Source organism: Schistocerca cancellata, chromosome 7 (assembly GCF_023864275.1).
Source record: "Schistocerca cancellata isolate TAMUIC-IGC-003103 chromosome 7, iqSchCanc2.1, whole genome shotgun sequence".
Classification (NCBI taxonomy): domain Eukaryota; kingdom Metazoa; phylum Arthropoda; class Insecta; order Orthoptera; family Acrididae; genus Schistocerca; species Schistocerca cancellata.
This window is the reverse complement of record NC_064632.1, coordinates 320,773,515-320,786,203: the sequence shown is the minus strand read 5'-3', so window position 1 is coordinate 320,786,203 and position 12,689 is coordinate 320,773,515. Positions and strand designations below refer to the sequence as shown.

The 12,689-nt window shown below is 44.2% G+C and overlaps 1 non-coding gene across 1 annotated transcript; it reads left to right on the top strand.

Annotated features, from left to right (window-relative positions):
* Nucleotides 1-975: 975 nt before the first annotated feature.
* Nucleotides 976-1,048, top strand: Trnav-cac (transfer RNA valine (anticodon CAC)). The gene has a single exon. It is a non-coding gene; the product is annotated as a tRNA-Val (tRNA).
* Nucleotides 1,049-12,689: the final 11,641 nt, after the last annotated feature.

Genomic DNA, 12,689 nt, shown 5'->3' with positions numbered 1-12,689 from the left:
CATGAGCAACTGGTCACTTTTCATCAAAGTCAAGACAGATTATAAGTATATTTGCGTCAAATGTAATTCGAGGTGAAAATGTTGGGTGCCTCACCCAGCATCTACAAGGACACCGGCAGATACCACTCCGTTTTCTGAAGATGACTGCGTCGAAACACCAGAGGAAAGTAACGCGTATAGGTTGAGAGAGCATCTTCCTAAGTTTCGATTCGTAATATGCACAATGAGATCGGTAAGAATCAATTGTACAACAGAGTTGAACTAATTTGGTGAAGATATAGATAAATCATATTCGAGATATAATTGTAGGATTTTATCTACTTTTAGTACTTATCTTTTCTTTCGTTTTTTTTGTTATTATTAACATCGTTATTATTATGCGAAGATGAAAATATGACCAATTTCTAAACGTAATACCGCAAATCCTTACATAATACAGTTGTAATGTGTACTTATACCAACTATTGCAGTCAACCAGGAGCCATGTCACGTAAATTGATAGCCGCAATAAATGAAAAAAAAAAAATCTTAGTATACAACAGGTACTCGGGGGCTGAACTATTTCTCAACTGTGGGATGATCATTAAATATGTATAAAGCATCAAGATCTGTATCTAAAGTCCTGCTGTAATGAATACACCATTCAGTAGGAATTCATCGTTATTCGGCGTGACTTCAGCCACATTCTACAAAACAACAATCTAAAACATATCACTAATAGCGGGACTAAGGCATCGTACAACATTTAGGGCAGTGCGTGAGGAAGGGGTGGAGGGGGGGGGGCAGCTGTGGACGAGGTGGAGGGAGGGGGGAGAGCTACTACTGCACGTCGGTGGCTCTTTCGCCTTTCGGAGGCGTCGTGTCCGGCAGTCTCCACTACTGACGTCAGAATCCAGTTCAGGCCGGTGTGGAAGGGGAGAGAGAAAGCGTTGGAAACGACCACGTTTATCTCGTCGTAGGACTCCGCTTGCGTGTGTTTCCGTAGTGTAGTGGTTATCACGTGCGCTTCACACGCGCAAGGTCCCCGGTTCGATCCCGGGCGGAAACACTGCTTTTTTTTTCTTTCTTTCTTTTTTTTTTTTTTAATGCTGCAAATAGTCTCGTGTTGCGAAGAATGGAAGAGACCCACAAGGTAATGTCGGTTAACAGGAAATAGCGTAAGAGCTACCAGATGCTTCTCCCTCCTCCTGTTTCTCCCTTTTGCATTTTTCGCAGTTGATATGCGATGTCTGAGTATAATATTTTGATGGTTTTATTTTAATTATTTATTTTTTACTTATTTATCAGGTTCCGTGCGACCATGTGAGCAGCTATTTACTCATGAACATGTCGATGCATAGTTTACAATGATGGCAGGCATAGCGAAGAGCCGGCCGCTGTGGCCGAACCGTTCTAGGTGCTTCAGTCCGGGACCACGCGGCTGCTGCGGTCGCAGGTTCGAATCCTGCCTCGGGCATGGATGTATGTGATGTCCTTAGGTTAGTTAGGTTGAAGTAATTCTAAGCCTGACTTACCTTACTTTAATAAAACTGACCCAAAAATACAATTGCGACGCGTCATTGACATCGTACTGAGGCAGTAAAAGTTAATAATCGACACTAACATTAATCACAAAATATTTATTGAGTTTTACTTAGAGAAAGAACGAGATGGGAACATTAGTCTGACCGTGGAAAAGAAATTGGAAAATTCAGATAAACTTCTGGTTTATTAAGGTGAAATTTGGCTCATTTCCTGAATCAGAAATATTAGGAAGATACAAAAATTTCCCATCCGTTTGGTGATTGTAAAACATTACTTAGTAACACCAGATTGCAGATTAAACATTGGGCGTGAACGTAACCAACGCTGAATATTGATCTAAGCCCAGTCGTCTTTCTGCTACGTGGTTCATCGGAAAAACTGATCAGTCACATTACCACTACACGCAAGTCAAGCCGTAAGAAGAAGAAAGTAGTAACACGTTACCTCGGATCTCGGATCAGAATGCATAGAGAGGAGCAACATGTGCTTATCAAAAATCAGTTCAAAAAACATATCTTGCTCTCTCAAAACTAAAACTCTCAGTTACTTATTTATTTACTGTATTTCCCTCTATACAAGGTTTTTTCTCCAACATAGCAAATACCCGGAAATTATTATATGTGTTAATAAGATCTTAATTTATCTCCTCAGGATGTTCTTCCAGGTGTTTCGATCTAGTATGTCTTCCTCCTCTGCACCAAGTCTTCTCATTTTTAATCGCACATTTAGGAGCCAGGTGGTCACAGGGCGTCCTCTTCTCTTCTTTCCCTCCAGTTCCAATTACAGGATCATCCTCGAAATTCTGACTTCTTTCAGTCTTCTTATGTGCCCGTACCATTGTAACTTCCTTCCATCCATCATGTCCTGTCTTCTTTCTATTATATTGTACTAAACCGGGGACCTAGAAACGACAGAGTGGCTTCGTACCTCTGTAGCCCTCAGCCCTCAGTGGTTCACAGCCCCACAGCCGTCCACCCATCCCACCGCCGCCCCCCGCCAAACCCAGGGTTATTGTGCGGTCCGGCCCCCACTGAACCCTCCCACTCCCTCCCCCCGGGTACTTCTCATACCAAACGAGCGTAACCCCAAATGTTTGCGTGGTAGAGTAATTATGGTGTACGCGCACGCGGAAAAGGTGTGTGCGCAGCAATCGTCGACACAGTGTAACTGAGGCGGAATAAGGGGAACCAGCCCGCATTCGCTGAGGTAGATGGAAAACCGCATTAAAAACGATCCACAGGTTGGCCGGCACACCAGTCCTCTCGACACTAATCCGCCAGACTTAGCGCGACACAGAACGGTAAAAAAGCAAGCTCCTTTCCTGCTCCTGGTTGCTGGTCTTATTGTGAGTCTTTCTTAAAATAGCTTCATTTATTTCGTGGCCGTTATAGCTGTTGTTCCTGAAGACTTGCTTAGGTGGCTCAGCTCACGGGGTAGATTATCAGCGTCTGATATCATCCTTGCACTATGCACCAGTGTTTGTAAAACAGTGCGCTTCTGTGCCGCGTGATGATGGCTGACAGCGTGCAGGTACAGATCGGTGTCGGTGGGTTTTCTGTAGGCGCTGTGGCCAAGGTATCCATTTCGCATGCGGCGAACGAGATGTTGCTGTTAATGCCGCTGTGGTGTTCCAAGAACTCGTCAAGTTTCTCACGCCCGTGAGGCCAAATGACGAATGTGTCGTCAACGTATCACTTTAACGACGCTGTGTTTAAGGCAGTACCCTCAAACTTCTACACGAAGAGATTTGTAACAGCTGGAGCTAATGAGCTATACATTGCAACTCCGTGCGCTTGATTGTAATACTGACCGTTGTACAGAAAATAAACAGAGGTAAGAGTGTGCCTAAATAACTCGACTACTCCACTTACAAAGAACTGGAATACCATGTCCAAACAGTCTTTTTCGCAAACAACACCACCACATCAAAACTCACCATAATGTCACCCTCACTCCCTCACTAAGTCGAAGATGTGAATTCGGGTGATAAAATCTGCAGAATTTTTAATATGATGTTCGCAGTGCCCCACATGTGGGACGATGAGTTGACCAAGTACATCGCTAGCTTGTATGCTGGTGCACAAGTGTTGGACACGTTGGGGTGGAATAGCGTCCCGTCCTTGTAGATCTTGGGTATAGCTTTAGCGGTAGATGGTCTAGGTGCCTGTTTGAGAATATTCATGACCATACTCTCTTCCAACGAAGAGCGTTTGAAAAGTTCACATGTCTCTCTTATTATTCTCGATGTTGGGTCATGTGTAAGTTTCCGAGAAGTGTCTTCGCTCAGCAGAGCGCAGATGTTCGTATCATATTGTCAGCAGGAAGGACCACAATGTTTTCATCATTACGTACTGCTCGCAGGCCATTGGTCGTAATGGGTGGTGGTAACTTTGCTGTTGGGAGAATATCGCTTGTTGCACGCCGTATTTCATCCGCCGTTTCAATTGGGACTGCGTCAGGTGTGCATGTCATCTTGGTCATTACGTATATCGAGAGCAAGCAATGTTGATCCACGATGTTTGTCTGCGCTGCTACACCGTCTCTCCCTTAGGAAGCTCACAGAGAGCGCATTATTACAATGGGCGCATTCACATACGGCCACAAATTAACACAATTACATTGACGGGTAAAAAAATCACAACACCAAGAAGGAATTGTGCGACATAAACGAAAGTTGGTAGGCTTCTTTATACATCTTAAAAATTTTGTATATTCGAATTCCACGCCAGTCGCGTAAGAGTTGGCACTAGTACCGCTCGTGTGAGAATGCAAATCAGGTGTGCCTTAAATACGCGTTGCAACAGTCGTGAACGTTAGTTACCTTTAACATTGGACGTGGTGACCTGATGTTAGTCATGAATGCCTGTAAGGCGACAAAGACGTCATCATCGACAACTCACAGAGTTTGAACGAGGTCGTGTAACAGGTCTACGAGAAGGTGGATGTTCCTTTTGCGATACTGCAAAAGGACTTGAGAAAAATGTAGCCACATATGGGACATCATATGACGACAGTTCCAACGTCATCCATAAAGAGCATCATTAATCGTACTTGTGTTGACCATCCAAATGTGCCGGCCAGTGTGGCCACGGGGTTAAAGGCGCTTCAGTCTGGAACCGCGCGACCGCTACGGTCGCAGGTTCGAATCCTGCCTCGGGCATGGATGTGTGTGATGCCCTTAGGTTATTAGGTTTAAGTAGTTCTAAGTTCTAGGGGACTGATGACCTCAGATGTTAAGTCCCATAGTGCTCAGAGCCATTTGAGCCATCCAAATGTAACAGACATGCAAGTCCATCCCACAAACTGAAAACCGGCACCTATACAACACAATGGATGCACGTTTACATGCTTGCCTTCAACATCCTGGGGGTTACACCGTTTATTAATGTACCAGAATTTCATATTTGCAATGATTTATCTCGCGCTTACCCGCTATCTTGCAATGCAGATCGATTAAATATGTTACCTAGACAAATGTATTCCCGAAATTTCATTACATTAATTATTTTTTGGTGTTACGAGTTTTTGCGTTGGTATATTTTCGAAAGGGAACAACACTGCAACAGTCCCTACAAGTCAACAAGTTTCCTAGCAACTGCAAAGACCTTTATTGCGAAAATATTGTAAGAAAAATGGTGGATAACTTCAAAGTATTGAACGTCTCAGTGAGTTTCAATCTACACATTTTGTACACACAAGTCAGCTATTTACTAGAAAATGTAGACATTATAAGTGAGTAACAGAGAGAAAGGTTGCATGAAGACATCAAACAAATGAAATGGGGGTAACAGCACACATGGTATGTTAACATATTGGCTGGATACTGCTCTATGGTGTGCTCGTGTCCTCGGGCAGCACACAGAATGAAACGTACTCTGGATTTGAGGAGGAGAAAAGAGACATCAACATTTAAGCCTTTTATTAATTCTGAAGCACATAATATTTCAATACAATGTTAGAACTGTTTTATTTTAAAACGTATTTTTAATAAAGTTTTCTTCGAAAGCAGATGTTTTTTATGAATCTTCTGGATCTTCGTGATTACTTTGTGAAGAAATCTTATGTGATTCAGAGAATGGGAAAGTATTTCTCAACTCGACAAATGAAATAAAATAAGGATCACCTACCCAAACGAAGACAACATTTAAAAAGTAAAAACTGGTAGACCTGTTCAATTGTATCACTGGGACAAGTGGCCCTCACGTATACACATGTGCTAAAATACCCAGTAACTGAATAGCTTCTTGAGCAATTTAGCAAAGCATAACCTCGCACTCTATCCCTGATAAGTCACAGTCAGTACCTACCGACCGCCGATCATCCTTTCAGAATGACGTCACTGGAAGCGAGGTGGCCGGGCCTAGTGCCAGCACACAGTTCTCCCGGCCGTTGCCGATTTTCTTGACCAAGGAACCGCTATTTCTCATTCAAGTAGCTTCTCAGTTGGCATCACAAGGATGAGTAATTTTTCCGACTGTAGTGTTTCCAACGCTTCTGTAGGCGCTGCAGGGGTCGTGGAACTTCTAGCCAAGCATGGATCTTCCGACCAGACCCACCCACTGCTGATGTACACCAATCCGTGACCAGCAGCTGATGTCTTTGTCGCCGACAGTCAGGCAGTGCCTTCGACGACAACCTTCGTTTCCAAATATCTTCGTAGACCTATACTATTTGAGTTCTACACATTGTGAGCAATGGAAACAATTACAACAGCGAAATGGGAACCGCGTCCTGAAGGGTGGTCATCGTTACCTGGTTGATAGAAATTACGATGCGTATACGAACTGGTTTTGAGTGAATTCCGACAGGAGCATTCCGCCTGCGTAGCTGAGTATAAACGTACAATGAGATTTTCACTCTGCAGCGGAGTGTGCGCTGATATGAAACTTCCTGGGAAATTAAAACTGAGTGCCGGACCGAGACTCGAACTCGGGACCTTTGCCTTTCTCGGGTAAGTGTGAGCTACCCAAGCACGACTCACGCCCGGTACTCACAGCTTTACTTGTGCCAGTACCTCGTCTCCTACCTTCCAAACTTCACAGAAGCTCTCCTGCGAACCTTGCAGAACTAGCACTCCTGAAAGAAAGGATATTGCGGAGACATGGCTTAGCCACAGCCAGGGGGATGTTGCCAGAATGAGATTTTCACTCTGCAGCGGAGTGTGCGCTGATGTGAATCTGCGTGGCAGATTAAAACTGAGTGCCAGACCGAGACTCGAACTCGGGACCTTTGTCTTTTGCGGGCAAGTGCTCTACCATTTGAGCTACTCAAGCACGACCCATGCCCTGTCCTCACAGCTTTACTCCTGCCAGTACCTCGTCTCCTACCATCCAAACATAAGCTCTCCTGAGAACCTTGCAGAACTAGCACTCCTGAAAGAAAGGATACTGTGGAGACATGGTTCAGCCACATCCTGGAGGATGTTTCCAGAATGAGATTTTCGCTCTGCAGTGGAGTGTGCGCTGATATGAAACTTCCTGGCAGATTAAAACTGTGTGCCGGATCAAGGATCCAATTCAGGACCTTTGCCTTTCGCGGGTAAGTGCTCTACCATCTAAGGTAACCAAGCACGACTCACGCCCCGTCTTCACAGCTTTACTTCTGCCAGTACCTCGTCTCCTACCTTCGAACTTAAGCTCTCCTGCGAATCTTGCAGAACTAGCACTACTGAAAGAAAGGATATTGCAGAGACATGGCCTAGCCAAAGCCTGGGGAGACGATGTACTGGCAAAAGTAAGGCTGTGAGGACGGGGCGTGAATCGTGCTTGAATAACTCAGACGGTAGAGCACTTGTCAGCGAAAGCCAAAATTCCCGAGTTCGAGTATCGGTCCGGCTCTCAGTTTTAATCTGCCAGGAAGTTTCATATGAACGCACACTCCACTGCAGAGTGAAATTCTCATTCTGTAAACATCCCCCAGGCTGCGGCTAAGCCATGTTCAAAAAAAAAAAAAAAAAAAAAAAAAGTTTCAAATGGCTCTGAGCTTAACTTCTAAGGTCATCAGTCCCCTAGAACTTAGAACTACTTAAACCTAACTAACCTAAGGACATCACGCACATCCATGTCCGAGGCAGGATTCGAACCTGCGACCATAGCGGTCACGCGGTTCCAGACTGTAGCGCCTAGAACCACTCAGCTAAGCCATGTCTCCGCAATGTCCTTTCTTTCAGGAGTGCTAGTTTTGCGAGGTTCGCGGGAGAGCTTCTGTTATGTTTGGAAGGTAGGAGACGAAGTACTGGCAGAAATAAATCAGTGAGAACGGGGCGTGAGTCGTGCTTGGATAGCTCAGATGGTATAGAAATTGCGCGCAAAAGGCATAGTTCTCGAGTTCGAGTCTCGGTCCGGCACACAGTTTAAATCTGCCAGGAAGTTTCATATCAGCGCACACTCCGCTGCAGAGTGAAAATCTCATTCTGGAAACATCCCCCTGGCTGTGGCTAAGCCATGTCTCCGCAATACCCTTTCTATCAAGAGTGCTAGTTCTGCAAGGTTCGCAGGAGAGCTTCTGTGAAGTTTGGAAGGTAGGAGACGAGGTACTGGCACAAGTAAAGCTGTGAGTACCGGCCGTGAGTCGTGCTTGGGTAGCTCACACTTGCCCGAGAATGGCAAAGCTCCCGAGTTCGAGTATCGGTCCGGCACTCAGTTTCAATCTGCTAGGAAGTTTCATATCGTGTATGAAGGTGTTTACCTAGCGTGCAGCGGACCCGGTCTCTATTCCGAGGCGCGTAGGAGATTTTCTTCGCTCATGAACTGGGTATTGTGTTGTCTTCGTCATCCATTCACCATCACCGACAAGCAAGTCATCCAGTGTGGCGTCACCTGAAATAAGACTTGCAACCCGGTGGCTGAACTTCGCCGCATGGGGCCTTCCGGCCATAATGCCACACGATCATTTCATTTTTCCGAACGGTGTTAAGTCCCAAGACCGTTTAAAAATTGCAAACGGCAGAAACATAGCTGAACAGCAACATTCTTGTCCATCTAACGTAGCAGATGTGAATATTAAGAAAGGAATGCTAACTGCGGAAGAAGAGTCCACAAAGAAAAGACAGTGCCCGTTTTCCACATTTTTAAAAAGGAATTACGTGATTTTAATCATAAAGGCCTAGAATTCGTCTCAAATATGCCAACGTATGAGAACTGGAAGACTGGACTGCGTAAAGCATGAAGGGAAGCTACTGGGACTACCCACAACCCCGGCATTAATTCCGAGATTCATTTGAGCGGAGACATGTTGAAATTCTGAAGTTAATAGTTTTTTGAAAGTTGGCGATGAGTCTGACAAAATAATCCTGGTGTTTGGGTTTGACGAAGCGGAGAAAATCCTGTGTGAAAAGGGAACTGTTCTTATGAATGGGACATTTGACAGTTCTTCGAAATAGTTCATAACGTTATATAACAGACATGTTGACAATCAGAAGTACAGAAGAAGAGACAAAGGTATTTTCTGTTTTATATGACTTGCTCGCAGAAAATGTCAAAACACATATGAAAGACTTTTTTCTGCATTGGAAATAAGGTTCCTAAGTGGTCACCAAAAATTACAGTGCTAGAGTTTGAAAGCAGGGAGAGCTGCATCAAACCAGTCTCAGGACTGAAGACCACAACAACAGAGTTTGAAATGGCTACAGTTAAAACTACGAAAATAATTTTGTCCGAAACAGCTGTTGCGGTTTCAATTTTCACTTCCACCGATGTCTATGGAATCAAATACCAACAATTGAGATTAACGGAATAAGACATGGATAGAGAAGAAGTCTGAGTTGCCATATGCGTGCTGCAGTGGCACATCTCGTTTGGTTGGTTGATTTGGTAGAAGAGACCATACAGCGAGGTCATCGGTTCCAACGGATTAGCTAAGAATGGGGAAGGAAGTCGCTCGTGCCATCCCGGCATTTGGCTGAAGCGATTTGGGGAAATCACAGAAAACATAAATCAGGATGAACGGAGGTGGGTTTGACCCGTTGTCCTTCTGAATGCGAGTCCAGCAGTGTGGTAAGCACTGTTCCACCTCGTTCGATGGCACATCTTCCACAAAAAAGTGTTGAAGGATCGTGGATAGTAGTAATGTAGGAAACGCCACTGGGAAAGGTCATGAAATTCGAAGACTACATGCTCTCTCAGTGGATGGAAAAATTTTAAGTATGCAATGTTTTTCATCACAGGACCACGAACACTATCTAAGGTTGGCATAGCTAATTGAATTCCTCAATAAATCAAGAACATCTGAACGGATACTTCCTGATAAATAAGCGGAAGGAGGAAGCAGTATTTGATATTAAGATTGCATTCAACTGCATTTTATGAAAATAATTAAAAGATAGATAGGTATCGACATGGGGTTAAAAGACATTTTAAGAATATTGTAAGGTGTCGTGGTCTCCTGACCTTCATTGCTTACATATTCCGCCTTCACAATGATATTCCACTCTTCAAGACGCTTCATTCGAACCCAAACTCGACAAGATAAAATCAATGTTGTATGAATTCATGTAAACGATATACAAATAACTAGTAAACCGTAAGTGCGCACCGAGATTGAAATACTCGAAGCTGGCGTACACACACACATTCAAGATACGACAGTCGCAGGGGATTTTAGTTCGGGAGAGGCAAACCGCACGCCGGGGGGCCAGTCCCTTCAGAGGATGAGTCACCCTATCTGTGTCGGCCAGCTACCGCCCGTAGAGCAGACAGCATTTGCTCGAGTGAAAGGGAGAATGACACCGTGTTCGGCTTAAAAAGCAAATTCCGCTACATTGTGTGGGAGCACCCAGCCTACACATTCTTTACAAACGTAGCACACAGTTTCAGAGGTTTTCACAGGGAGACAGCAAACGCCAAACGCTGATCCTACAGATTTCCGGATTGGTCGCCTTAAACGAAACGTCATTCTCCCGTTTTAGAAAAGCAATGCTGATTGGCAGACGAAATTCCTGACGCCTTGAGCTGAAGGCGTAATGGAAGAGATATACCTCTTCATGTCTGGCGTGGAAAGGGGCCATTCCGTTGTCGCTCTTGGAGACAGAACACATAACGAGAGCGTGTGTGCTTGTATGTGTACTCAAAGAGCGAGGAACAAGTCTCTCCTTAGTACTTCACTGGGAGAGCACCTCAGTCGACAGTGAATCAAAGTGTGACTCTATATTAAGTCCTTGCGATTAAGGGTTGTTCACTATGTTGGCCACCACACTTATTGTGCGGTGTGAACGGACAGATTTATAGTTAAACGCCTGCGAGCAAATTTTTTAGTGGCATCATGGTGGACTGGTTATCTGACCAGTGTACCACACCAATACTTAGACTATGGGCGAATAGGAGTCCTTGACTTCATCAAGGCATAGGGAGAGATTGATAGGTGAAGGTCAATCCAGATAGAATGAGAGCTATCTTATTTTTCAGCAACTAGCGGCGCAGACAGCAGTCATCGTAGCTTATGGTATTGTGTGCTACAGATCTTGCGAGCTCCATATTTCCTCCACAACAGCACACTTCACTGCATTTCACATGCGACAGCCTCAACCATACCTAGCAACATTCTAACAGATAATTATTCAAGTTGAGTAGGTGTGACACTCAGCCATTCTGCCAAGTCAATAACAATCTTAACATTTGTATAGAAATTTCATTAGCGAATCCTATCCATGAGAGGCAACTTCACATTCTGAAAAGAACCCGGAAATAACTCGTTTTGTTCATAACTAAAAGTGCCATTGTGATTTCTCAGAATTTTTGCAAAATAAATAATAATTTTCGTTAGTTTCATGTTTTTCTTACACTAACTAGCACTACTCCAGTACCCATGTATCCCACTAGTTACATAAGAAATTTTGTGAATTTTTGTCATTTTCTTACAGTGGACAACTCCAGAAGATATTTATTGCTGAAAGTTTCTCAGGCATTTCTCTTTAGAACGTTAGGAGCGTCTGTCTGATTTCTGTAGTAGTGTGGGAGTGGAAATTGCATCTTGCAGGAGCCACAGGGTAAAGGGTACATCTCATATTAATCCGTTGCGCAGAATGACAGAATAGCAACCCACCCGTCGCTCTCAGAAAATGGCGACCCTGCGAGGATAGGTAAAATAGGTAAGCTACCAGGATAGGAAAGTGTCAGGATAGTTAGGTACGGCAGGTCGCAGCAGTAGCACTTTGAAGAACTTTCTTTCATATATTAAACAGCTATTTGTAAAGATTGGGATCAGAGTAGATAGAGGTAGTGAAGAAAGCAGAATTTTAGGGAAAAGGGCGTATGTTATTGTGTTGGAAAATTTTGCATATTTTACGATTCTTGTTTAGCTGTTAGGGCATAGGATTTTCAGGTGATAGGCACAGACGCAGAGTGACGCAGAGACACAGTGTGACACAGCATCATATAAGTTAGAATTAAGAAATAACATTTCTCTCCCTTTGCAAGCGCACAGGTGGAGACTGGAGACTGTAGCAGAACAGACAGAATATTAGCCGAGAAGTCACGACGTTGTTGTTGTTGTTGGTTCAACCAACTGGTATGTGGTCGTACAGTTTTGTAGATAGGGTTGTAGTGTGTTGAAAGAATTTCCATGTTAACGAGAGCACAAGCCATAAGGTTACGTGAGAGACAGCAAGTAGACAAGATGGGGGACAATCAACCAGATAGACAGCAAGTAAACGAGCTTATTGAGAATAGGACAGAAGGTGAACTTGAGAAAGGACAGACGATGAATCAGAGAATAGGACAGTCGCGGAGCTGCAGAATCAGCAGGCTCAGTTAGACTGAGATAAAATTGAGACAGATCAGACAGATAGGGATCGAAGGGACGAGAACATCGAATTTCCAGAATATCATATTCCAGGTAGGGCACATTCTGATCCAGAAATAGACAGCCCACGTAGGAAATGGCAAAGATTAGAAGCGAAACGAGCACGGGAAACACGTTTGTTTGCCGCATATTCAGGGACAGAATACGCGTCAATACAGTCAAAGAACCGGCAGTTAGCTAACGTTCAAAGAGAAGTAGACAGTGAGGAAGAGGGGGAACATTTACAATACGTCGAACCTATCGTACACATTCTAAATATGCCCCAACAGCAGACACAGAATTTTGCGGAGTTACGAGCGCCACGAAAAGGTTCCGTAACAGACGCAACTGTACCTACAAACACAAGACATATACAACAGAGAGGGCAG